Below are 23,788 nucleotides of genomic sequence, written 5' to 3'. Positions count from 1 at the left end.
TTTTTTTAATTACTGTGTAGTTTTGTCTGTGAGAAGTGTATTTTGAAACTTCAGGTGTGACTTTTTAGAAGAATGCTCAATTTGTTTTAATACTTTGTTTTATTCTTTCAAAGTTTAATTATCAAATGTTTTCATGGCAAATACACTTGATATTTTTGTCCTTTGATTAAAATTGTTCATTTTTTGACTTTTTATATTTGTTGAGTCAAGTATCTGTTTAACTTTTTCTTTCAACTTTTGAGAATACAGGTATCTAAACTTGGAAGAATTGGATAGAGAAACTGAGCAAATCAAGATTTTAAGCTTTTTAAAGCAGGATTCCTCAAAACATTTTGTGAAATTGGACAAAAATCAAAGTGATATTTTAAACTGCAATAGACACAACTTATTGGCAAATTTAAACAAGGGAATTTGACAAACGGAGAAACAAGGACTGTAAACGCTGCAATCTTGAGCAAAATCCAAAGTGCTGGTGAACTCAGCTGATCAGTCAGAAACTGTGGAGGGGGAATGGACAGACTATGTGTGTTTTGAGACCCTACTTTTGAAGAAGGGCCCCGATCAGTACAGAGAAGGTTCACCAGACTGATTCCTGGGATGGCAGGACTTTCATATGAAGAAAGACTGGATAGACTCGGCTTGTACTCGCTAGAATTTAGAAGATTGAGGGGGGGGGATCTTATAGAAACTTACAAAATTCTTAAGGGGTTGGACAGGCTAGATGCAGGAAGATTGTTCCCGATGTTGGGGAAGTCCAGAACAAGGGGTCACACAGTTTAAGGATAAGGGGGAAGTCTTTTAGGACCGAGATGAGAAAAACATTTTTCACACGGAGAGTGGTGAATCTCTGGAATTCTCTGCCACAGAAAGTAGTTGAGGCCACACAGTTCATTGGCTATATTTAAGAGGGAGTTAGATGTGGCCCTTGTGGCTAAAGGGATCAGGGGGTATGGAGAGAAGGCAGGTACAGGATACTGAGTTGGATGATCAGCCATGATCATATTGAATGGTGGTGCAGGCTCGAAGGGCCGAATGGCCTCTACTCCTGCACCTATTGTCTATGTTTCTATGTGAACGGGCGATCGCTGGTCGGCACGGACTCGGTGGGGCCAAAGGGCCTGTTTCTGCCCTATATCTCTAATTTAAACTTGATTCCAGGGGGTATGGAGAGAAGGCAGGTACAGGATACTGAGTTGGATGATCAGCCATGATCATATCGAATGGCGGTGCAGGTTCGAATGGCCTACTCCTGCACCTATTTTCTATGTTTCTATCTGAAACCTCATCAGTCCATTCCTTCCACAGATGCTGCCTGACCCGCTGAATTCTTCCTGCACTTTGGCATTCGCTCAATATTCCAGTGTTTTACAGTTCCTTGTGTCTCCTTTTGTTAAATTATACATTGTACATTGCTTCATCAACGATAAGTTCGTGCCGGCAGTTCAAACTATCAATTTGACGAGATGCTTCACAATTTCAAGGAGTCCTGACGTTTGCAGTCAATTAAGGATCTTTGAACTGTTGTAAAGTAAGAAAAGCATTAGTAACTAATTAGTGCCCACCAAACATCCATAAACTGCAAATAAAATATACACATAATGCTGGAGTAACTCAGCGGGACGTGCAGCGTCTCTGGAGAGAAGGAATGGGTGACGTTTCAGGTCGAGACCTTGCTTCAGACATAGTGGGACAGGCAGCGTCTCTGGAGAGACAATAGGTGCAGGAGTAGGCCATTCGGTCAGAGTCTGAAGAAGGGTCTTGACCCGAAACGTCACCCATTCCTTCTTTCCAGAGATGCTACCTGTCCCGCTGAGTTACTCCAGCATTTTAGAAACATAGAAAATAGGTGCAGGAGTAGAGGCCATTCGGCCCTTCGAGCCTGCACCGCCATTCAATATGATCCTGGCTGATCATCCAACTCAGTATCCTGTACCTGCCTTCTCTCCATACCCCCTGATCCCTTTAGCCACAATGGCCACATCTAACTCCCTCTTAAATATAGCCAATGAACTGACCTCAACTACATTCTGTGGCAGAGAATTCCACAGATTCACCACTCTCTGTGTGTGAAAAATATTTTTCTCATCTCGGTCCTAAAAGATTTCCCCCTTATCCTTAAACTGTGACCTATTATCACATTTTGTGTCTATCTTTGGTTTAAACCAGCATCTGCAGTTTCTTATCCATATACTGCAAAACAGTTACAACCACCTCATTCATATTCAGCAATAGTTAGGAGTTTAATGTTGGTCCTTAATGTCACGGAGTATGTACTGAAATATTTGTTTCTTATTGTAACACATACAGTGATAATCTTTTGGTTGCTTGTTATCTAATTAAATCAGATCATATTATATGTGAGTGCAATCAAACCATACATATATGTGACAAAAAGAAAAATTCCAGAGTGCAGAATATTGTGTTATATCATTGTTGCAATGCAGTAGCAGGGGAAAAGTCCAATGTGTGTAATGAGGTAGGCAGGAGGATCAGGACTACATCAGGACTGAGGGATATGGGGAGACGGCAGGAACGGGGTACTGATTGGGGATGATCAACCATGATCACATTGAATGGTGGTGCTGGCTTGAAGGGCCGAATGGCCTACTCCTGCACCTATTGTCTACATCCAAGCTAATGGGAGGACCATTCAGTAGTCTGATAACAGAGGAGGAGAGGTTGTTCCTGAAACTGATTTGGGCTTTCAACTTTTATATATTTTGCCCGACGGGAGAGGGGAAAAGAAGGAAAAACCAATGGATGAAAATGGTTCTTGGCTGCTTTCTTGAGGCAAAGTGAAGTACAGATGGAGCTGATGCTTGGGAGTCTGATAGACTTGGCTACAAAATGTTTCACAGTGTTATGGGGCTGTCCCACTCTAGGAGCTAATTCAAGAGTTCTCCCGAGTTTTTCCTGATTCGAACTCGGAGAATTACGGTAATGGCCGCTCGTAGGTACTCGGGGCTCTCGTGGACATTTTTCAACATGTTGAAAAATCTTCACGAGCTTACCGCGTTTCCCGAGTACCTGCTGTTAGCGTTATGAGCCGCTGAGGGACGTCCCGAGCTCCGACGTACATTTGCGTGCTTACCACGAGTCTGATTTATTTTTTTTTAAACTCGGGAGAGCTCTTGAATTAACTCGTACAGTGGGACAGCACCTTAATTCTCCGAGTTCGAATCAGGGGAAACTGGGGAGAACTCTTAGAAACATAGAATTATCTTGAATTAGCTTGTACAGTGGAACAAGCGGGACGACAGATGGCACAATGGGCTAAGTGTTCGGCTGGCAACCGGAAGGTAGCCGGTTCGAATCCCGCTTGGAGTGCATACTGTCGTTGTGTCCTTGGGCAAGACACTTCACCCACCTTTGCCTGTGTGTGAATGTGTGTGAGTGATTGGTGGTGGTCGGAGGGGCCGTAGGCGCAGATTGGCAGCCACGCTTCCGTCAGTCTGCTCCAGGGCTGCTGTGGCTACAGAAGTAGCTTACCACCACCGAGTGTGACTGAGGAGTGAATGAATAATGCGATGTAAAGCGCCTTGAGTATTAGAAAGGCGCTATATAAATCCCATCCATTATTATTATTATTAACAACCCCTTGAAGTACAGATTGAGTTGATGCCTGGGAGTCTGATAGACTTGGCTACAAAACGTTTCACAGTGTTACAAAACCTTTGCCTCCCACACTGAGTGTTTTGGCACCTGATTTAAAGTCTCAGATGATTTGGACATTTCAGCCTGAATTAGATTTCCTAGGTCCTGGATTGGTACCAATAATTTGGTCAATGTGAATGAACCACACTGCCCAATTACTTTCTTTCAGAATCCTTTCTTTCACTTGCAACATTTTTTATGTTTAGTTAACTAGTGCATAAAATAGGTCACTCTTTGGTGCCATTCCCATTATGGTTATCCCCTACGCCTCTCAGAATTTCATGCTCAAATGAATCCTGCATTGTTGGAATGCTTTTCTTCAACTCCTTGGTGCCATCTCTTATCTCCCCTCCTTCAAGGCAGTGATTCCTTAGTTAATCCTTACTCTAAGGTATCTTGAAATGTCATTTAACTTCCATAGCGTTAGTTCTTGAAATATTATTTTCAAATAATCAGTTGAATTATAAATGAAAGCTATCCGAATGCCGGGTGACAACTTGAAATGTGGTGTATTCTTTTGTTGCCCGATCCATTGAGAATCCTAGCAGCTTTTATTTTTGCTAAGCCAAGAAGTATTTGTTTTCCTCAGGAGCCACAGTTTAAGAATAAGGAGTAAGCCATTTAGAACGGAGACGAGGAAACACTTTTTCTCACAGAGAGTTGTGAGTCTGTGGAATTCTCTGCCTCAGAGGGCGGTGGAGGCCGGTTCTCTGGATGCTTTCAAGAGAGAGTTAGATAGGGCTCTTAAAAATAGCGGAGTCAGGGGATATGGGGAGAAGGCAGGAACAGGGTACTGACTGGGGATGATCAGCCATGATCACATTGAATGGCGGTGCTGGCTCGAAGGGCCGAATGGCCTACTCCTGCACCTATTGAATGAGAAGAAAGGAAAACTGGAAAGTGCTCACAGTTAATTTGAACTGAAATTATTCTTGTTGGTGAGAATACTATCGTGTGCTTTTGGGCACATGGTTTTAAAAAAAGATTTGGGCACCATTGACAAGTCCTATTGCATGACCCTAATTTGCCTTCTAAGAAAGTGTTGGTGAGCCACCTTATGACACAGCAATCCAAACCTGTCCCACTTGCGCGACTGCCTGCCAACATGTTGAAAATCCAGCGGTGACCAGAAAGACGCTACGACTCTTTGGGCGACTGAGGAGATGACTCACGACCATACAGGTGACACCCTGGCGACATGTCGTGGGATGAAGCCTGTATGGTCGTGAGTAGTCGCACAAAGAGTCGTACCTTGTTCTGGTCGCTGCTGGATTTTCAACATGTTGAAAATTTTCGGTGACCTGCAACGACCTATAATCTTTGCCGTAAGTCGCCAAAAAAGTCGCATAATGCCCCTGTCCCACTTAGGAAACCTGAACGGAAACCTCTGGGGACTTTGCGCCCCACCCAAGGTTTCCGTGCGGTTCCCTGAGGTTGCAGGTGGTTGCCGGAGGTTGCAGGTAGAGGAAGCAGGGAGGGAGACTGACAAAAACCTCCGGGAACCGCACGGAAACCTTGGGTGGGGCGCAAAGTCTCCAGAGGTTTCCGTTCAGGTTTCCTAAGTGGGACAGGGGCATAAGGTACTCCACAATGGTAGAGAGTTCCTGGACTTAGACCTGATGGTAAAGAAGAAAATTGCATTTGCAAGCCAGGAGTTTTGGAGAGGAAGCCTACAGGTGCTGGCTTTTCAATGCATCTGATCTTATTCTCTGTATTGGTAGGAGTTGAGTATTTTAAAGCTGCAGTCAGAGTAGTGGGAATTGTAACACTTTGCAGTTGGCTCAAGTTGCACTCATAGTGGAGTGAAACATAGAAAATAGGTGCAGGAGTAGGCCATTCGGCCTTTCGAGCCTGCACCGCCATTCAATATGATCATGGCTGATCATCCAACTCGGTATCCTGTACCTGCCTTCTCTCCATACCCCCTGATCCCTTTAGCCACAAGGGCCACATCTAACTCCCTCTTAAATATAGCCAATGAACTGGCCTCAACTACCTTCTGTGGCAGAGAATTCCAGAGATTCACCACTCTCTGTGTGAAAAATGTTTTCCTCATCTCGGTCTTAAAAGATTTCCCCCTTATCCTTAAACTGTGACCCCTTGTTCTGGACTTCCCCAACATCGGGAACAATCTTCCTGCATCAAGCCTGTCAAACCCCTTAAGAGTTTTGTAAGTTTCTATAAGATCCCCCCCCCCCTCAATCTTCTAAATTCTAGCGAGTACAAGCCGAGTCTATCCAGTCTTTCTTCATATGAAAGTCCTGCCATCCCAGGAACCAGTCTGGTGAACCTTCTCTGTACTCCCTCTATGGCAAGAATGTCTTTCCTCAGATTTGGGAATAAATATGTAAAGTGGTGGAAGAGGTGCCAATTGAATGGGCTGCTTTTTCAATATATTGTGGCGGATAGAGCAGGTATTCTACCTCAGTCACTCTTGACATACTTTGTAAGTTGATGAACAACTTTGTGGAGTTTTTTGGTGGCAAGTTACTTAACTCGGCATCTGACCTTCTATTGTAACCACAATATTTCTTTGGCTGATTGAATTGAATTTTTGGTCAGTAGCGACATTCGTGACATTGACGGTGGTAATGCCATTAAATGTCAGCTTTATAGGTTCCCTTAACGTGGTGACTATTTGCATACCTTGCGTATGCAAGCAATGAATTTCTCTGTAACATCACTTCAATTCAATTCTTCCTGGCAAGTGATAGAAGCAGTTATACAACTTGAACAAGTGGAAGAACATGCAGACAGTGTCGGGTGCAGAAGGCGTAGGCTGGTAATAGACTTGTTGAGCCAAATGTTCCACTTTTATGAATGCTATACCATCTTTAAACCCTGGAGAGGGTTTTGTCAAGAGTGGCCTGAAACCAGCATCTGCAGTTCCTTACGACACAGCCCATAATTTCTACTTTGGAATCAACTGGTGAAATAAAAATGCGCTAACTTTAAAGTTGGAAACTTGAAATAGCTTGTACAAGTATTGATTTGGGCTCTGAGCACGGTGAAGTCAAATTCAAATCTGATTCCTTTGCATTCTCGCCCAGTTAGAAAATTGAACCTTGTTTTTGTCAAAGAATGTCTCTGGGTCGTGTCTGTTTATGTGGGTGTGGAAGTGATTAGTAATCTTTCAAAGTTTAGGAGTGGCAGTTTCGTTCATTAACATATGGTTTGGAGAGAAAAGTATAGTTGCTCAATAGTTTCATCCTTGTTTACACTTTATATGGATGTGCAGATTATTCAAACTTGTTAATTCTATAAAAGTAATTTTTCAAAACTACAGTGCTTAAAGATATGGGGGCGAGGGTTGCTGTTAAAATGACAATAGTTTGGCAAGATGCCACATTTCTCTTGCCTAATACTTCTGTTTTCTTGTAGTTTCAGTTCATGATGCAATTGTTAGGAATCGGTCCCCGTCCCTTTTCATCTGTGCATTAATTGCCTCGTACTGTGTTTTGTATTGAATTCTGTCTTTACTTTGTGTACTAGTCATGTCTCTACTATTTATTTCATTCCCCTTACATGTTTTTCCTCTACATGCTCAATTTTTGTAAGGTGTCCTTGAGACTCTTGAAAGGCGCCCATAAATAAAATGTATTATTATTACTATTAATATGTCATTGAAAGACCCTTTTGTTAGATTGCATTCTTAATCAAAGATCCTATAGCAAGATAGACCACTCCTGCTAAATGCGAAGGGCTGACGTGTAGTACGGAACGGAGTGGAACGTGGGCCTTTTTTTCATCCATTTCAGTAACCCGACCGACCTGACTCGCAATGTAATCAACGTTGCGGGGGAACAGTTTGTGTTAATAAATTAAAATTCTGAAAATATGGAGAAGATTTTTACCAAGTAACCTTTATTTTTACGAGAATGTTTCCGTAACCGGCTTCCGTCTCCGCACTAGTATCCTACGGGATCTTTGGTGCGGAGACGGAAGCCGGTTACGAAAATGGGGCCGGAAATTACCCCGTGAATCTGCCCATGACCGTACTAGGTCTTTTTCGTCGAGTGGACTATCTTGCTCGCTATAGGATCTTTGTTCTTAATAGCGTGGAGTGATAGGGTTAATTGTTCTTGTAATCGATGTGCAAATGAAGAATTCGGTTATTATGCTGGACAACACCGGAGTGCAGGATAGAAAAGTGAATTACTTGGTGTTTCATGGGAAAGCAACATGCAATAATTAAGTCTGAAGAAGGGTTTCGGGCCCGAAACGTTGCCTATTTCCTTCACTCCATAGATGCTGCTGCACCCGCTGAGTTTCTCCAGCTTTTTTTGTGTACATGCAATAATTAATAATACTTGAATCTATTTCCCACAGTATATAATTTGAAATTAATAAAGGTACCATCACACCAGGTAGATGCACAGAATCTCTTGCCCAGAGAAGGGGAGGAGTAGAGGACATAGATTTAAGGTGAAGGGGAAAGGATTTAATAGGAATCTGAGGGGTAACTTTTTCACACAAAGGGTGGAGGGTGTATGGAACAAGCTGCTAGAGGAGGGGACTATTGCAACATCTACCCGATCTATTCCTCTCATGATTTTATACACCTTTATAACATTACCCCTCGTCCTCCTGCGCTCCAAGGAATAGAGTCCCAGCCTGCTCAACCCCTCCCTGTAGCTCAGACCCTCAGACTCCTGGCACCATCCTCGTAAATCTTCCCTGCGCCCTTTCCAGCTCGACAACATTCTTCTAATTCTTGTAGTCTTCTAAACTCTGGAGAGTAAAGGCTCAGTCTGCGTATCCTAATTTATTAGGCAAGTAGTTAGTCAGTCACTTGGGGCTGTGCCCCACTAATGCAAACAAACATAGCCATGAACTAAATATGATTCTATTAATTTTGTTAACTTTTACAATTGGGGTTGTGAAAAAAAACCCTCACTATATTTACTTCATTCAAATTCACATTTTCAGACTGAAGAAGGGTCTCAACCCAAAACGTCACCTATTCCTTCGCTCCATAGACGCTGCCTCACCCGCTGAGTTTCTCCAGATTTGTAGGTTAATTAGCATGATAACATTGTAAATTGTCCCTAGTGTGTGTAGGATAGTATTAGTGTGCAACCATCACTCTGCTACACACTAGGGACAATTTACAATTTAACCAAAATGATTAACCTACAAATCTGCACGTCTTTCGAGTGTGGGAGGAAACCGGAGCACCCGGCAAAAACTCGCATAGATAAAGAAAAACAAAGGTAAAGACGAGAGCGCTGAAGGGAAAATAACAGCGGGAGTTGTTCAAGAAGGAACTGCAGATGCTGGAAGATCGAAGGTACACAAAATTGCTGGAGAAACTCAGCGGGTGCGTTTGCTCACTGCATTTCATCAAAACTAAGGCATTGTTGATGTTTTGATGAAATGCAGTGAGCAAACGCGATAATCCCCGATATTTTCGATCTTTATATCTGCACGGCCAACAACTTCCGCTGTTATTTTCCCTTCAGCGCTCTCTTGTCTTTACCTTTGTTTTTCTTTATCTTCTGGACTCTAAAGTAAGATGACTGTGCCTCGCGGTCACCCCGACTGGCACAGAAATTTACAGCTCAACAACAGGCCGTTTTCGCGGCTTTTAACGGGTTTGGAAGTGCGCGTTTCCAGCATCAATAACATGTACTGGAAGTGACGTTTGTACCCCAGTTAAATTTTGCGGTCACGTGGGTGAGGATCTATGATCCAGTGACCTTTCGTGAAATCACCCTATAGACAATAGGTGCAGGAGCAGGCCATTTGTCCCTTCGAGCCAGCACCGCCATTCAATGTGATCATGGCTGATCGTCCCCAATCAGTACCCCGTTCCTGCCATCCCCGTTTCGACGACAGATGGCACAATGGGCTAAGTGTTCGGCTGGCAACCGGAAGGTAGCCGGTTCGAATCCTGCTTGGAGTGCATACTGTCGTTGTGTCCTTGGGCAAGACACTTCACCCACCTTTGCATGTGTGTGAATGTGTGTGAGTGATTGGTGGTGGTCGGAGGGGCCGTAGGCGCAGATTGGCAGCCACGCTTCCGTCAGTCTGCCCCAGGGCAGCTGTGGCTACAGAAGTAGCTTACCACCACCGAGTGTGGCTGAGGAGTGAATGAATAATGCGATGTAAAGCGCCTTCAGTATTAGAAAGGCGCTATATAAATCCCATCCATTATTATTATTATTATCTCCCCATATCCCCTGACTCCGCTATTTCTAAGAGCCCTATCTAACTCTCTCTTGAAAGCATCCAGAGAACTTGCCTCCACCGCCCTCTGAGGCAGAGAATTCCACAGACTCACCACTCACTGTGAGAAAAAGTGTTTCCTCGTCTCCGTTCTAAACGGCTTACCCCATATTCTTAAACTGTGTGTGTGGCCCCTGGTTCTGGACCCCCCCCAAATCATGTGGAGAGGTACAAATTTCATACAGACATCACCCGTAGTCGTAGTCTGAGTATTGGAGGAGTTTTTGGTGTATGCATGACAAATGTCCTTCCTTGTAATTCTTCCCCACCCACCATTTAAAAGATGTTGTTTAGATATAGCTGGGGCCTGCTCTTCCAGCAGAGTTGCCCAATCTATAATTGAATTACGGTTGTGCAATGATAAATGAAACAATGGGTGGCCAGGCGCCTCGAAAGAGAAAGAACTTGTCTAACAGGTGATGTTGTTCAGAATTTGCAAGTGGCATGGTTTTCAATGTTTGAAGATGCTGTACAGAAAGATAATTTTGCAGCTCAAACATTGTGTTAGACGGGCCACTCATTCCCTGCTGGGCATTTCTAGCTTTTTAAAAATGTATATTCTCTATGAAGGTTGAGTTGTGACGGGATCTGGAACAGCAAGGTCTGATACGGTGAAGCTCAAATATTAATTTGATATCCATTTGGCCTCCATGGCCAGAGTGAGGCCCACCGCAAATTGGAGGAGCAGCACCTCATATTTCGCTTGGGTGGTTTACACCCCAGCGGTATGAACATTGACTTCTCCAATTTCAGGTAGTCCCTACTTTCTCCTTCTTTCCCCTCCCCTTCCCAGCTCTCCCACAGCCCATCGTCTCCACCTCTCCCTTTCTTCCCACCCCCACATCATTCTGAAGAAGGGTCTCGACCCGAAACGTCGCCTATTTCCTTCGCTCCATTGATACTGCCTCACGAGTTTCTCCAGCATTTTTGTCTACCTCAAGTATTAATTACTACTTTTGATTCCAATATCATCATGTCCCACTTTTTCTTTGCATACTAACCAAAGTGTACATATTGCCATATTGACATATAGATAGTTTGCAAGGATAAATCTTTTGATATCAAAAGTGACCCACAGCCAGAAGCTACAAATGTTATTTATGACAGTCGCTTGGATTCCCCGATGAAATGTTAGCAGCAAACATTCAGCAAACCCAACGACCCAGTGTAACTTGTACGTAGCCTTTCATGTGGTTCATGATACAATTTAATATATATTTAAAATAAATTGAATGCTCTGGGGAGCGTGGGTAAAAGCAAACGCTTGCAAATGTTCACAGCCACACAGAATCATAAAAAATAGGTGTAGGAGGAGGCCATTCGGCCCTTCGAGCCAGCACCGTCACTCATTGTGATCATGGCTGATCGTCCCCAATCAATCTCCCCATATCCCTTGATTCCACTAGCCCCTAGAGCTCTATCTAACTCTCTCTTAAATCCATCCAGTGATTTGGCCTCCACTGCCCTCTGTGGCAGGGAATTCCACAAATTCACAACTCTCTGGGTGAAAAAGTTTTTTTCTCACCTCAGTCTTAAATGGCCTCCCCTTTATTCTAAGACTGTGTGGCCCCTGGTTCTGGACTCGCCCAACATTGGGAACATTTTTCCTGCATCTATCTTGTCCAGTCCTTTTATAATTTTATATGTTTCTATAAGATCCCCCTCATCCTTCTAAACTTCAGTGGATACAAGCCTAGGCTTTTCAATCTTTCCTCATATGACAGTCCTGCCATCCCAGGGATCAATCTCGTGAACCGAAGCTGCACTGCCTCGATCACAAGGATGTCCTTCCTCAAATTCACCTGGTCAGATAGTGTAGTTTGACACAAAGCTGGAGTAACTCAGTGGGTCAGACAGCATCTCTGGAGAAAAGGCATAGGTGACAGTTTGGGTTGGGACCCTTCTTCAGACCTTCAGAAGGTCTGGCTGTATGGTGATCACATTTCACTGTGCACATGTGACAAATGTATCTTGCAGGGAATTGAGGGATTATAGACAGTGTAGAAAAATGTAAGATATTCAAGAAGGAACTGCAGATGCTGGAAAATCAAAAGTCTGAAGAAGGGTCTCGACACGAAACGTTGCCTATTTCCTTCGCTCCATAGATGCTGCCTCACCCGCTGAGTTTCCCCAGCACTTTTGTCTTCCTACAAATGTAAGATATGCAGCTAAACCACTGGACTGATTAAACACAAAACTACACAGCACAGGCACAGTGCAGGAAGGAACTGCAGATGCTGGTTTAAACCGAAGATACTGGATCGGGATACGGGATACTGAGTTGGATGATCAGCCATGATCATATTGAATGGCGGTGCAGGCTCGAAGGGCCGAATGGCCTACTCCTGCACCTAATTTCTATTTCTATGTTTCTATGAAGAGTCTAAAGTCCTCCCTCCACCACCTCCAGTTTAAATTCCATTTGGAATATTTTGGAGGACCAAGAAACCAAGAACCAAGAAGATAGACACAACATGCTGGAATAACTCAGCAGAACAGGCAGCATCTCTGGGTAGAAGGAATGGGTGACGTTTCGGGTCGAGCCAGCATTTTGTGTCTGTCTTCAGCAAAGGAACAGGATGTCTGTGTCAACTTAAGGTGCTTATCTGCCTTAAGATGTCCACTTTAAATTGGATTATGGTTGGTGTAGTGTGTGGTGTAGTGCAGGTTGGTGTACTGTTCCATGCTCCATCAGTCCATTAGTTTAGTTTAGATATATTTAGATTAGATGTATCTTATGTGCTGTGGGTATGTAGCTATCTTTCTTGTGATATCACGTTCAGATAAATCAGTGGAAATGTAGTGGCTGGATTCTTTGGGCAGCTGCAAGTTGTGGAGTTCTCCAGTTGCCTATTGTGTCTCCAATTAAAACTAAATGAGTGCAGCTGGGTTCTCTCCTCTTTTATGGATTAATCATGGCTCCCTTGGTTCTGATATGAATTAGCAGCAGGCAGGAAAGATGAATGAGTGGAGAGTGGTGTGCAGAGATGCCTGGTCTGTGTTTGACTGCTGCTCTCCCGGGACCAGCAACCTTAAAATGTACAAGTGTTTTCAAATGGCGCCTCTGTGCCGCGACTGTTCGATGAAGCCAGTGAATTACTCAAGGGTAGAAGTACTGTGGATACAGCCCCCACACCACAGCATTCAGGAAAGCAGTTGCATGGATCATAAAAGGCTTCTACATTTGCATGCATGGGCCAGTAAATTGACAATTGTGCTACTTCAGCCCAGCCTTTCATAGAGTGATACAGTGTGGAAACAGGCCCTTCGGCCCACCTCGCCCACACCGGCCAACATTTTCCCAGCTACTCCAGCCCCACTTGCCTGCGCTTGGTCCATATCCCTCCAAACCTGCCCTATCCATGTACCTAGATTAGCAATGTTACAAAATTTTGAGATTTAAAAAATCAAGTCTGTAATTTATCCCATCAGATAAAGCATAAAAATAAGTTTAATTTGACACCTAATTCACTTTCATATCTCAAGTATTTAAAAAGTTATGGCCATTTTCATACTGGGAAATGAGCATCTTGTTCCCTATTGATTTTCTATGGACATAACAAAAAAGCTGTGATCGTGAACAGTCAAAAGCCCATAACTTTCTTAAAAATTAAGAGAACTGAATGAAATTTTCAGTTATCATAGATTGAAGCATTCTGAAACAAATATAAAATAATCTTACTTGGATGACCTGAAATTAAAGCATATAATTAGTTAGTTACCTAATTGTAGCTAATTTCAGACTTCAATTACTAGATCTAAACATCTATCCATTTCTTAATAAATGATTAACATTTTTAAATAGCCTAAATGTCCAAATAATATTCACAAATAATTCACAATAAAACATGATTTTTAAATCTCATTTACATTAATTTATAGGCCAAATGGAAGGAATTTAGTGTTTAATTGTTGTAAATAAATGCCCATTTAAATCAGCTTTCTAGTGGGTCCCTGTGGAATGCGCTGGTTTAGAACGTTCACATTGCGGTAGATTTGTGCCCCCAAATGCCGAGAAAAATACTGCGGGATATAATGGGCCCAAATTGAGCTACTCGCAATATTAAACTTTGTATAAAGGGATCTTTAGAAGCCCTTTTTAATGTAAAAATATACAACCTAACTTCTGCTATTTGCTTTATGAGACCCTGCGGTTGCTGGCGGTCGCGGGTTTAGAGATTGATTTTTAAACTACTATAACTATTATTCAAGGCCTTTAAACCTAATAATAGCTTTTGCGACGGGGTCTTCCAGCGATTTTTCGTTAATAATTAACTAGGCTGAACATTTTCGATTGGAACAGCTTAGAGAAAATCGCGTTTTAAACCCGCCCCCTCTAAACGGCGCCAAAATCGCGCACACTTGCAGCGACAGATTTTCAACGACGCTTCAGGTAGGCTTTGCAACATACCTACCTAGATAGACAAAAGTGCTGGAGAAACTCAGCGGGTGCAGCAGCAGCATCTATGGAGCGAAGGAAATAGGCAACGTTTCGGGCCGAAACCCTTCTTCAGACTGATGTAGGGTTGGGGGGGCGTGGAGAAGAAAGGAGAAAAGCTACTTTACCTACTAGTTCAAATTGAGTTTATTGTCATGTGTCCCTGTATAGGACAATGAAATTCTTGCTTTGCTTAAGCACACAGAAAATAGTAGGCATTTACTACAAACCGATAAATGTGTCCATATACCATGATATAAATATATACACACATGAATAAATAAACTGGTAAAGTGCAAATAACAGAAAGTGGTTGTTAATAATCAGAGTTTTGTCCGAGCCAGGTTTAATAGCCTGATGGCTGTGGGGAAGTAGCTATTCCTGAACCTGGTTGTTGCAGTCTTCAGGCTCCTGTACCTTCTACCTGAAGGTAGCAGGGAGATGAGTGTGTGGCCAGGATGGTGTGGGTCTTTGATGATACTGCCAGCCTTTTTGAGGCAGCGACTGCGATAAATCCCCTCGATGGAAGGAAGGTCAGAGCCGATGATGGACTGGGCAGTGTTTACTGCTTTTTGTAGTCTTTTCCTCTCCAGGGCGCTCAAATTGCCGAACCAAGCCACGATGCAACCGGTCAGCATGCTCTCGACTGTGCACTTGTAGTCCATGTACCTGTCTAACTGTTTCTTAAACAATGGGATAATCCCAGCCTCAACTACCTCCTCTGGCAGCTCGTTCCATACACCCACCACCCTTTGTGTGAAAAAGTTACCCCTCGGATTCCAATTAAATCTTTCCCCCTTCACCTTGAACTTATGTCTTCTGGTCCTCTATTCCCCTACTCTGGGCAAAAGACTCTGTGCATCTACCTGATCTATTCCTCTCATGATTTTGTACACCTCTATAAGATCTCCCCTCATCCTCCTGCGCTCCATGGAATAGAGACCCAGCCTACTCAACCTCTCCCTGTAGCTCACACCCTCTAGTCCTGGCAACATCCTCGTAAATGTGGGACAAGTAATATATTCACTTCCGACTTAGACACAGAATGCTGGAGTAACTCGGCTTTTTAGGAGACCAAAACTCACCAGAGCCCCATACAACTGCAGAAGAACCTCTCTACTCCTATACTGAAATCCTCTTGTTATGAAGGCCAACATTCCATTAGCTTTCTTCACTGCCTGCTGTATGTGCACGCCAACTTTCAGTGACCGGTGTACAAGGACACCCAGCATTCTGTGTATCTTCGGGTTAAAACAACACCTGCAGTTCCTTCCTACACATTTCACTTCTGACTTGGTTGGTGTTAGTTCTGCTGCCTGCTGTTCCTGTAGGACACTCTCTAGAGGAGGCAGCGTTTGGGAAGGACATGCCCATTGTGTGGCCATGGGGAGTAGTTTGCTTCTCCCGTCAATTGCTTTAATGACCACTGAGAGTCCATTAAGGTAGTTTTTCTTCCACTGTTGCTAATACAAAGAGAAAGCAAGAGATTAATCACCAGTTGGCATAGATTGCACGTCAATTCTGATTTTCTGGCCTAGTAATTCTTAGATAGACACAAAATGCTGGAGTAACTCAGCGGGACAGCATCTCTGGAGAGAAGGAATGGGTGACATTTTGGGTCGAGACCCTTCTTCAGACATAATTCTTATGGTGTTTGAGAAACAGTAACATTTCTGTTAGTTGGTCATCATCATCATCGTTGAGAACATCGTTGAGGTGCCTTACAATGCCATGTACGACAGTGATCACAACTTCTACTGAAGTGTGGATGGCCATTGGCTCGCTAGGAGCTCATCCGCCCTTTTGACAGGTCTTGTCTGTGGCAGTGTGGGTTTTCACCGGGTGCTCTGATTTCCTCCCACATTCCAAAGACGTACAGGTTTGTAGATTAATTGGCTTTGGTAAGTTGTAAATTGTCCCTAGTGTGTAGGGTAGTGGTAGTGTACGGGGCGATCGCTGGTCGGCGCGGACCCAGTGGGTCGAAGGGCCTGTTTCCGCACTGTTTCATAGAAACATAGAAATTAGGTGCAGGAGTAGAGGCCATTCGGCCCTTCGAGCCTGCACCGCCATTCAATATGATCATGGCTGATCATCCAACTCAGTATCCCATGCCTGCCTTCGCTCCATACCCCCTGATCCCTTTAGCCACAAGGGCCACATCTAACTCCCTCTTAAATATAGCCAATGAACTGTGTGGCCTCAACTACCTTCTGTGGCAGAGAATTCCACAGATTCACCACTCTCTGTGTGTGAAAAAAAATGTTTTTCTCATCTCGGTCCTAAAAGATTTCCCCCTTATCCTTAAACTGTGACCCCTTGTCCTGGACTTCCTCAACATCGGGAATAATCTTCCTGCATCTAGCCTGTCCAACCCCTTAAGAAATTTGTAAGTTTCTATAAGATCCCCCCTCAATCTTCTAAATTCTAGCGTGTACAAGCCGAGTCTATCCAGTCTTTCCTCATATGAAAGTCCTGACATCCCAGGAATCAGTCTGGTTTCTCTAGTCTAAAGTTGTTTTTTGTTTCATTTCTCAAGTTAATCTGCTGCGCACAATCTTGGGGTTATATACAACCTGTTGCATGAGTATGATAGTAGAACTGTAACGTTTGAACATTTGTGAAATCGCATTTCAGATGCGGATAAAATTGAATTGAATACTGAACGGAGAGGTTGAGAAGGAGTTTCTTCCCAGAGGCCATTCTGACTGTAAACGCCTATCTCACCAGGGACTAACTCTACTGGACGTTTTTCCTTCCATTATTTATTATGTAAAAGAATATGTGTGTTATGATTGTGTTTATAGTTTGTTTGGTTGTTTGTCTTTTGCACAAGTCCGCGAGCATTGCCACTTTCATTTCACTGCACATCTCGTATGTGTATGTGACAAATAAACTTGACTTGACTTGAATATCACAAATTCCTGTGCACCAATGATATTATCCATTGGGACTAGAAATAAACAACAGTGTTTACTGTGTACGTTCGTAGATACGGTACTGAAAACAAGAGCAGTAAGGGAAAACTCCACTGAGCTGAGTTTCCAATAAATTAAGATGGTGAGTGCATGGATTGTTATTCCTTTTTGAACCTCAGCAAAGGAGTAGGATGTGACAACCATGATGTCAACTTTAAGGTGTGTATCTGCCTTAAGATGTGCATGTTAAATTGGCATTATTTTGTCTTTATTTCACGCTGGAGTTTTGTGGCTTGTGCAGGCATACTCATTATTCTGCGTTCGTCATGCTTGGCTGGTTACCGGCCTCAGTGCGTGAGCATTGCAAGCAAATCATTTGCACTTCCCTAAGTGAGAGAGTAATATTCATTACATTGTTACCTAGGGCTGTGCACGGCATCTTCGCCGAATAGTGAAAGGTTTGGATAGAGTGGATGTGGAGAAAATGTTTCCACTATTCCACAGAGTATTATAAAGGACATTTCCCACCCCGGACACTCCCTGTTTGAACTGTTACCGTCAGGCAGACGGTACAGATCTACAAGGACAAGGACAAACAGACTTAAAAACAGTTTTTACCCCACTGCTATAAAGGCACTAAATGTAGCCGCCAAGGAACGCAGGGGCGATACATACTAAGAGACTGTGAAATCGACAGAAGGATGTAGGGCTGGGTGTTTATGCGTGCTATTTTTATGATATTTATTTTAGTTGTTTATCTTTTTAAATATTTTACCTTGTATGTATCGTTAGCTTTTAGAAATGTTTGAATGGTGCACTGACTGGCTGACATTTTACAATTTCGTTGTACATGGTTCATGTTACAATGACAATAAAGAAACTATTCTATTCTATTCTATTCTAGTGGGAGAGTCTAGGACCAGAGGGCACAGCCTCAGAATTAAAGGACGTTCCTTTAGGAAGGGGATGAGAAGGAATTTCTTTAGTCAGAGGGTGGTGAATCTGTGGAATTCTTTGCCACAGACGGCTGTGGAGGCCACAAGTCAGTGGAAAATTTAAAAGGAGAGATAGATAGATTCTTGATTTGTACGGGTGTCGGGGGCTATGGGGAGAAGGCGGCGGAATGGGGTTAGGAGGGAGAGATAGATGTTGATGTTTAGTAGAGAGTAGAGTGTTTAATTTGTTCATGATATATGTATTTTTATTTCTATTTATTTTTTACTGCACACTGGTTGAGCAACGTTTTTTTGTTTCCTCTGGGTATGTGAGTACTCAGGAAAATGACAATAAAGATATACTACTACTATACTACTACTAGATCAGCCATGATTGAATGGCGGAGTGGACTCGATGGGCCGAATGGCCTAATTCTGCTTGTATCACTTAGGACCTTCTCGCACTCTGTTTCACAACACCGTCACATCTTTCAAATCAAGTAATTCCTGTTGTATTGCAGAGTGCTAGCAGGTTGTGCTAGCATGTTCAAGCATGTAGAAACTTGAGCAGTTTCTTGCTGAGGATCACTGCGACTCTGAGGTGGTTGATTTAAGCCTATTCGTAAGATGAAGACTGCTTCAGGTGGGGTAGCAGGTGCTTTACAGGATGATTGGGTGCATTTGGGAGATTGAAACGAAACTATTTTGCTTATTTATTCACGGTGCCGCAGCAATAGAGTTGCTGCCTCGCAGCGCCAGAGACCCGGGTTCGCTCCTGACCACGGGTGCTGTCTGTACAGAGTTTGTACCCTCTCCCTGTGACCTGCGTGGATTTTCCCCAGATTTCCTCCCACACTCCAAAGACGTACAGGTTTGTAGGTTAATTGCCTTGGTAAAATTGTAAATTGTCCCTAGTGTGCGTAGGATAGTATTGATGTACGGGGATAGCTGGTCGGCACTGTATCTCGAAACTAAACTAAATTTCTCTCCCCCCCCCACACCTATTAGTTGGCCCTCGATTTCCAGGGGTTTGATGTATGCTGTTTTATGTACTGCGGCTACGTTTTGAATAGTCCTGTTCCAGTGAGTTGAAGATGTTTTATAAGAAGGGAGTCAAAAATGCTGGAGAAACTCAGCGGGTGAGGCAGCATCTTTGGAAGGAAGGAATAGCCGACGTTTCGGGTCGAGACCCTTCTTCAGACCAAAACAAAGATGTTTTATGTTTTCTTTCCAAATATTCCTGAACTTCTTTCCTCTTGGAAAACTTTTTCCACTCTGTGTGTCTTTATGGCCCATCTATCAGAGCTGGTTACTCATATTAGAGAATTAAGGCGTGGGGAAGAAAGCTGACATTGGAGGATTTTTCCAACACTGTAGATGATGTGCTTGGAAGTGCCAACTATAGATATTGCTTGTGTTTGAAGCACACATGAGGGCATAGGCACAAAAAGCTGCTGTAACTCAGCGGGTTAGGCAGCATCTCTGGAGAAAAGGAATAGGTGACATTTCGGGTCGTGGCCCTTCTTCAGAGATGCAGTTTCATCCTAAGATAGACACAAAAAGCTGTAGTAACTCAGCGGGACAGGCAGCATCTCTGGCGAGAAGGAATGGGTGACAAGGGTCTCGACCCGAAACGTCACCCATTCCTTCAAGGGTCTCGACCCGAATCGTCACCCATTCCTTCTCTCCAGAGATGCTGCCTGTCCCGCTGAGTTACTCCAGCTTTTTGTGTCTATCCTCGGTTTAAACCAGCATCTGCAGTTCCTTCCTGCACAATACATGAGAGCGTGATACCTGCTTTCCAATCGACAGTACAGTATTGGATTTTGAGGTCTTGATCTTTAACTACACTTTTCCTCTCATAGTTAATTTGCTATTGTCCAGAAGATGTGTATTTCCTCATCCTTTTGAAGAGGGGTTGTTCCTGCGGTATGGGTGGATGATGCATATTGTCAGGCAGGTTTGAAGTAGCAGGTGCAGATTGGTATAGGTAAACAATGCCTCGACAAGAGTGAACATATCAGGAAACTGTGGAAACCAAGTGAAAGAGGAGAATGTTTAAGAAGGAACTACAGATGCTGGAAAATCGAAGGTAGACAAAAATGCTGGAGAAACTGAGCGGGCGAGGCAGCATATATGGAGCGAAGGAATAGGCGACGTTTCGGAAGAGAATGGTTAGTTTAGAGATACAGTGGGAAAACAGGCCCTTCGGCCCAGCGAGTCCATGCCGACCAGTGATCCTCGCACACTAAGGACAATTTTACCGAGCCAATAAACCTACAAGCCTGCGTGCCTTTTGGAGTGTGGGCGGAATCCGGAGCTCCCGGGGAAGCCCCAGGCAGGTCACTGGGAGAACATTCAATCTCCGTACAGACAGCACCCGTAGTCAGGATCGAACCCGGGTCTCTGGCGCTATAAGGCAGCAACTCTACCGCTGTGCCACCTGGTTATTGCAGAAAAATAGATCGCAAGGAAAGCCTTGGGGGGGGGGGGGGGGGAAATAACTTTGCCATTTGATTTTTCGTATGCCGCTCAAAAATAAATTGGAGCTTTTGCACAGTTTACTGAACCTCCAAGTTGATTAACTAATTCACATTGGAGAATTGTTTATTCGGCAATTGGTGAAGTTTTTGCTGGAGAATTGTTTGTGGTGGAGTTACTGCCTCACAGTGCTCGAGACCCGGGTTCAATCCTTACTATAGGTGCTGTCTGTACGGAGTTTGCACGTTCTCCCTATGACCGCATGGGTTTTCTCCAAGGCTCCCCGGTCTCCTCCCACAGTCCAAAGATTTGTAGGTTTGTAGGTTAATTGGCTTCAGGAAAAAAAGCTGTAAATTGCCCCAAGTGTGTGGTGTGCTTGGTGATTGCTGGTCAGTGTGATTTGGTGTGCCGAAGGGCCTGTTTCTCTAAAGTGAGAAGATTACGGAGAGTCGGTTTGTCAAGGAGGACTCTCTCGAACTTCTACAGGTGCACAGTAGAGAGCATGCTGACCGGTTGCATCGTGGCTAGGTTTCGGCTACTTGAGCGCCCTGGAGCGGAAAAGAATGCAGAAAGTTGTAAACACTGCCCAGTCCATCATCGGCTCTGACCTCCCCACCATCGAAGGGATCTATCGCAGGCGCTGCCTCAAAAAGGCTGCCAACATCATCAAGGACCCACACCATCCTGGCCACACACTCATCTCTCCGCTGCCATCGGGTAGAAGGTACAGGAGCCTGAAATCTACAACATCCAGGTTCAGGAACAGCCGCTTCCCCACAGCCATCAGGCTATTAAACTCGCCAACAAACAGACTCTGAACTATAACAGCCTATTGCACTTTATCTGGTGGTATGGTATGTTAACTTTCATAGCAAAAGGATTTGAGTATAGGAGCAGGGAGGTTCTACTGCAGTTGTACAGGGTCTTGGTGAGACCACACCTGGAGTATTGCGTACAGTTTTGGTCTCCTAATCTGAGGAAGGACATTATTGCCATAGAGGGAGTACAGAGAAGGTTCACCAGACTGATTCCTGGGATGTCAGGACTGTCTTATGAAGAAAGACTGGATAGACTTGGTTTATACTCTCTAGAATTTAGGAGATTGAGGGGGGATCTTATAGAAACTTACAAAATTCTTAAGGGGTTGGACAGGCTAGATGCAGGAAGATTGTTCCCGATGTTGGGGAAGTCCAGGACAAGGGGTCACAGCTTAAGGATAAGGGGGAAATCCTTTAAAACCGAGATGAGAAGAACTTTTTTCACACAGAAAGTGGTGAATCTCTGGAATTCTCTGCCACAGAGGGTAGTCGAGGCCAGTTCATTGGCTATATTTAAGAGGGAGTTAGATGTGGCCCTTGTGGATAAGGGGATCAGGGGGTATGGAGAGAAGGCAGGTACGGGATACTGAGTTGGATGATCAGCCATGATCATATTGAATGGCGGTGCAGGCTCAAAGGGCCGAATGGCCTCTACTCCTGCACCTAATTTCTATGTTTCTATCTGTTTATTTATGTGTATATTGAACTGAACTGTTCTGTATTTATGCTTACAATATTCTGTTGTGCTGCAGCAAGCAAGAATTTCATTGTCCTATCTGGGACACATGACAATAAACTCATTTGACTTGAAAACAGTATTTTTTGAACGGTTTGCTTCTGAAAACAATTTAATTTGCTGCAAATAGTAATTATTGACTCGGTACTTTATGTTAATTTACTGGTGGCAGTGAGCCCATTCTAGGCGTGGAGACTATGTGCAGCTGTGGTGTTTTTTTGCATGGTTTTACTGCCAAGGAAAGGATGATTCACAATCCCTCCGGGGGCCCTTATCTATGACTATTTGAGAAGTTAGATAGTGGATTACGCCACATTCCAGATGCAATCGTGGGGCATCACGTGTAAACCAAAGTCTAAATCAAGGGCACTTCTGTGATGCACCTGGAAAAAAGGTACCTTTTAACTTTTAGCTGCATATGTTTTTAAGATCCTTGTGTCAAAATGGAAAGAGTCATGGGTATGATCTCTTTGCCTGGCGGCTGTGTGGCTTTAGTTTTGGAAATCATTGTGCATTTGTACATAGATAGACAAATATGCTGGAGAAACTCAGCGGGTGAGGCAGTATCTATGGAGCGAAGGAATAGGCGACGTTTCGGGTCGAGACCCTTCTTCAGACTTGTGCATTTGTACATGGTGATTTTTGACGAGCCGGTTCGGGAATAGCTACTTCCCCACAGCCATCAGGCTATTAAAGCTGGCTCGGACAAATCTCTGAACATTAATAGCCCATTATCTGTTCATTTGTACTTTATCAGTTTATTTATTCGTGTGTGTGTATATCAGATTCAGATTCATATTCAACTTGAATTGTCATTGTCAGTGTACAGTACATAGACAACAAAATGCAGTCCAGACCTAAGACTTTTGCCTCCATCACAGGGAGGAGATGCTGGGTGGACTCACTGTGGTGGATGTTAATATGTGTTTATTGTTGTTTTTTATTGTATTGTATTGTATGTATGACTGCTGCAATTTCGTTCAGACTTCGGTCTGAATGACAATAAAGGCTATCTAATCTAATCTAATATATATTTATACAATGGTATTTAAGAAGGAACTGCAGATGCTGGAAAATCGAAGGTACACAAAAATGCTGGAGAAACTCAGCGGGTGCAGCAGCATCTATGGAGCGAAGGAAATAGGCAACGTTTCGGGCCGAAACCCTCCTTCAGACTGATGACCCCCCCCCCCCCCGAAACGTCGCCCATTCCTTCTCTCCAGAGATGCTGCCTGTCCCGCTGAGTTACTACAGCATTTTGTATCAATCTTCAGAGTGAACCCCACTGGATCCTGCTTTAGATTTTCATAGAGGATTGCTATACTTATTAAATATTGCATGCAAAGAACATTTTTTTTTTTTAGTATTCATGCTGCAGTTGACATAGCAGAAGATTTGCATGAAGTATCTTACAATGATGTAGATTTCCCCTTTATCACTCAAGAGAATTGAAGTTGGGAAGTGACACTGATTTTAGTTTAATTTACTGACTTGCACAGATTTTTTTTTAACTCTTGCTGTTATAACTATTTAGATTTCCTGTACTGTGAAAAATGAAAGTTCTTTTTTAAAACTATGTAACC

The 23,788-nt window shown here is 43.6% G+C and overlaps 1 protein-coding gene across 2 annotated transcripts in view; it reads left to right on the top strand.

The window, feature by feature from the left end:
- LOC116968876 (cingulin-like) overlaps window positions 1-23,788 on the top strand; it is a 64,895-nt gene that overhangs the window by 641 nt on the left and 40,466 nt on the right. Inside the window, exon 2 of one of the 2 annotated variants that reach the window (XM_033015852.1) lies at window positions 17,933-17,938. The gene's annotated coding sequence lies outside the window, so the exon portion shown is untranslated. Of the gene's footprint in view, window positions 1-550; window positions 555-17,932; window positions 17,939-23,788 lie in introns of both variants that reach the window. The other variant, XM_033015851.1, reaches the window with a different exon arrangement.

The sequence above is a fragment of the Amblyraja radiata genome, chromosome 47 (genome assembly GCF_010909765.2).
Source record: "Amblyraja radiata isolate CabotCenter1 chromosome 47, sAmbRad1.1.pri, whole genome shotgun sequence".
In the NCBI taxonomy this organism is placed as follows: domain Eukaryota; kingdom Metazoa; phylum Chordata; class Chondrichthyes; order Rajiformes; family Rajidae; genus Amblyraja; species Amblyraja radiata.
The sequence above is the reverse complement of the archived record's forward strand: the minus strand, read 5'-3'. Positions and strand labels throughout refer to the sequence as shown.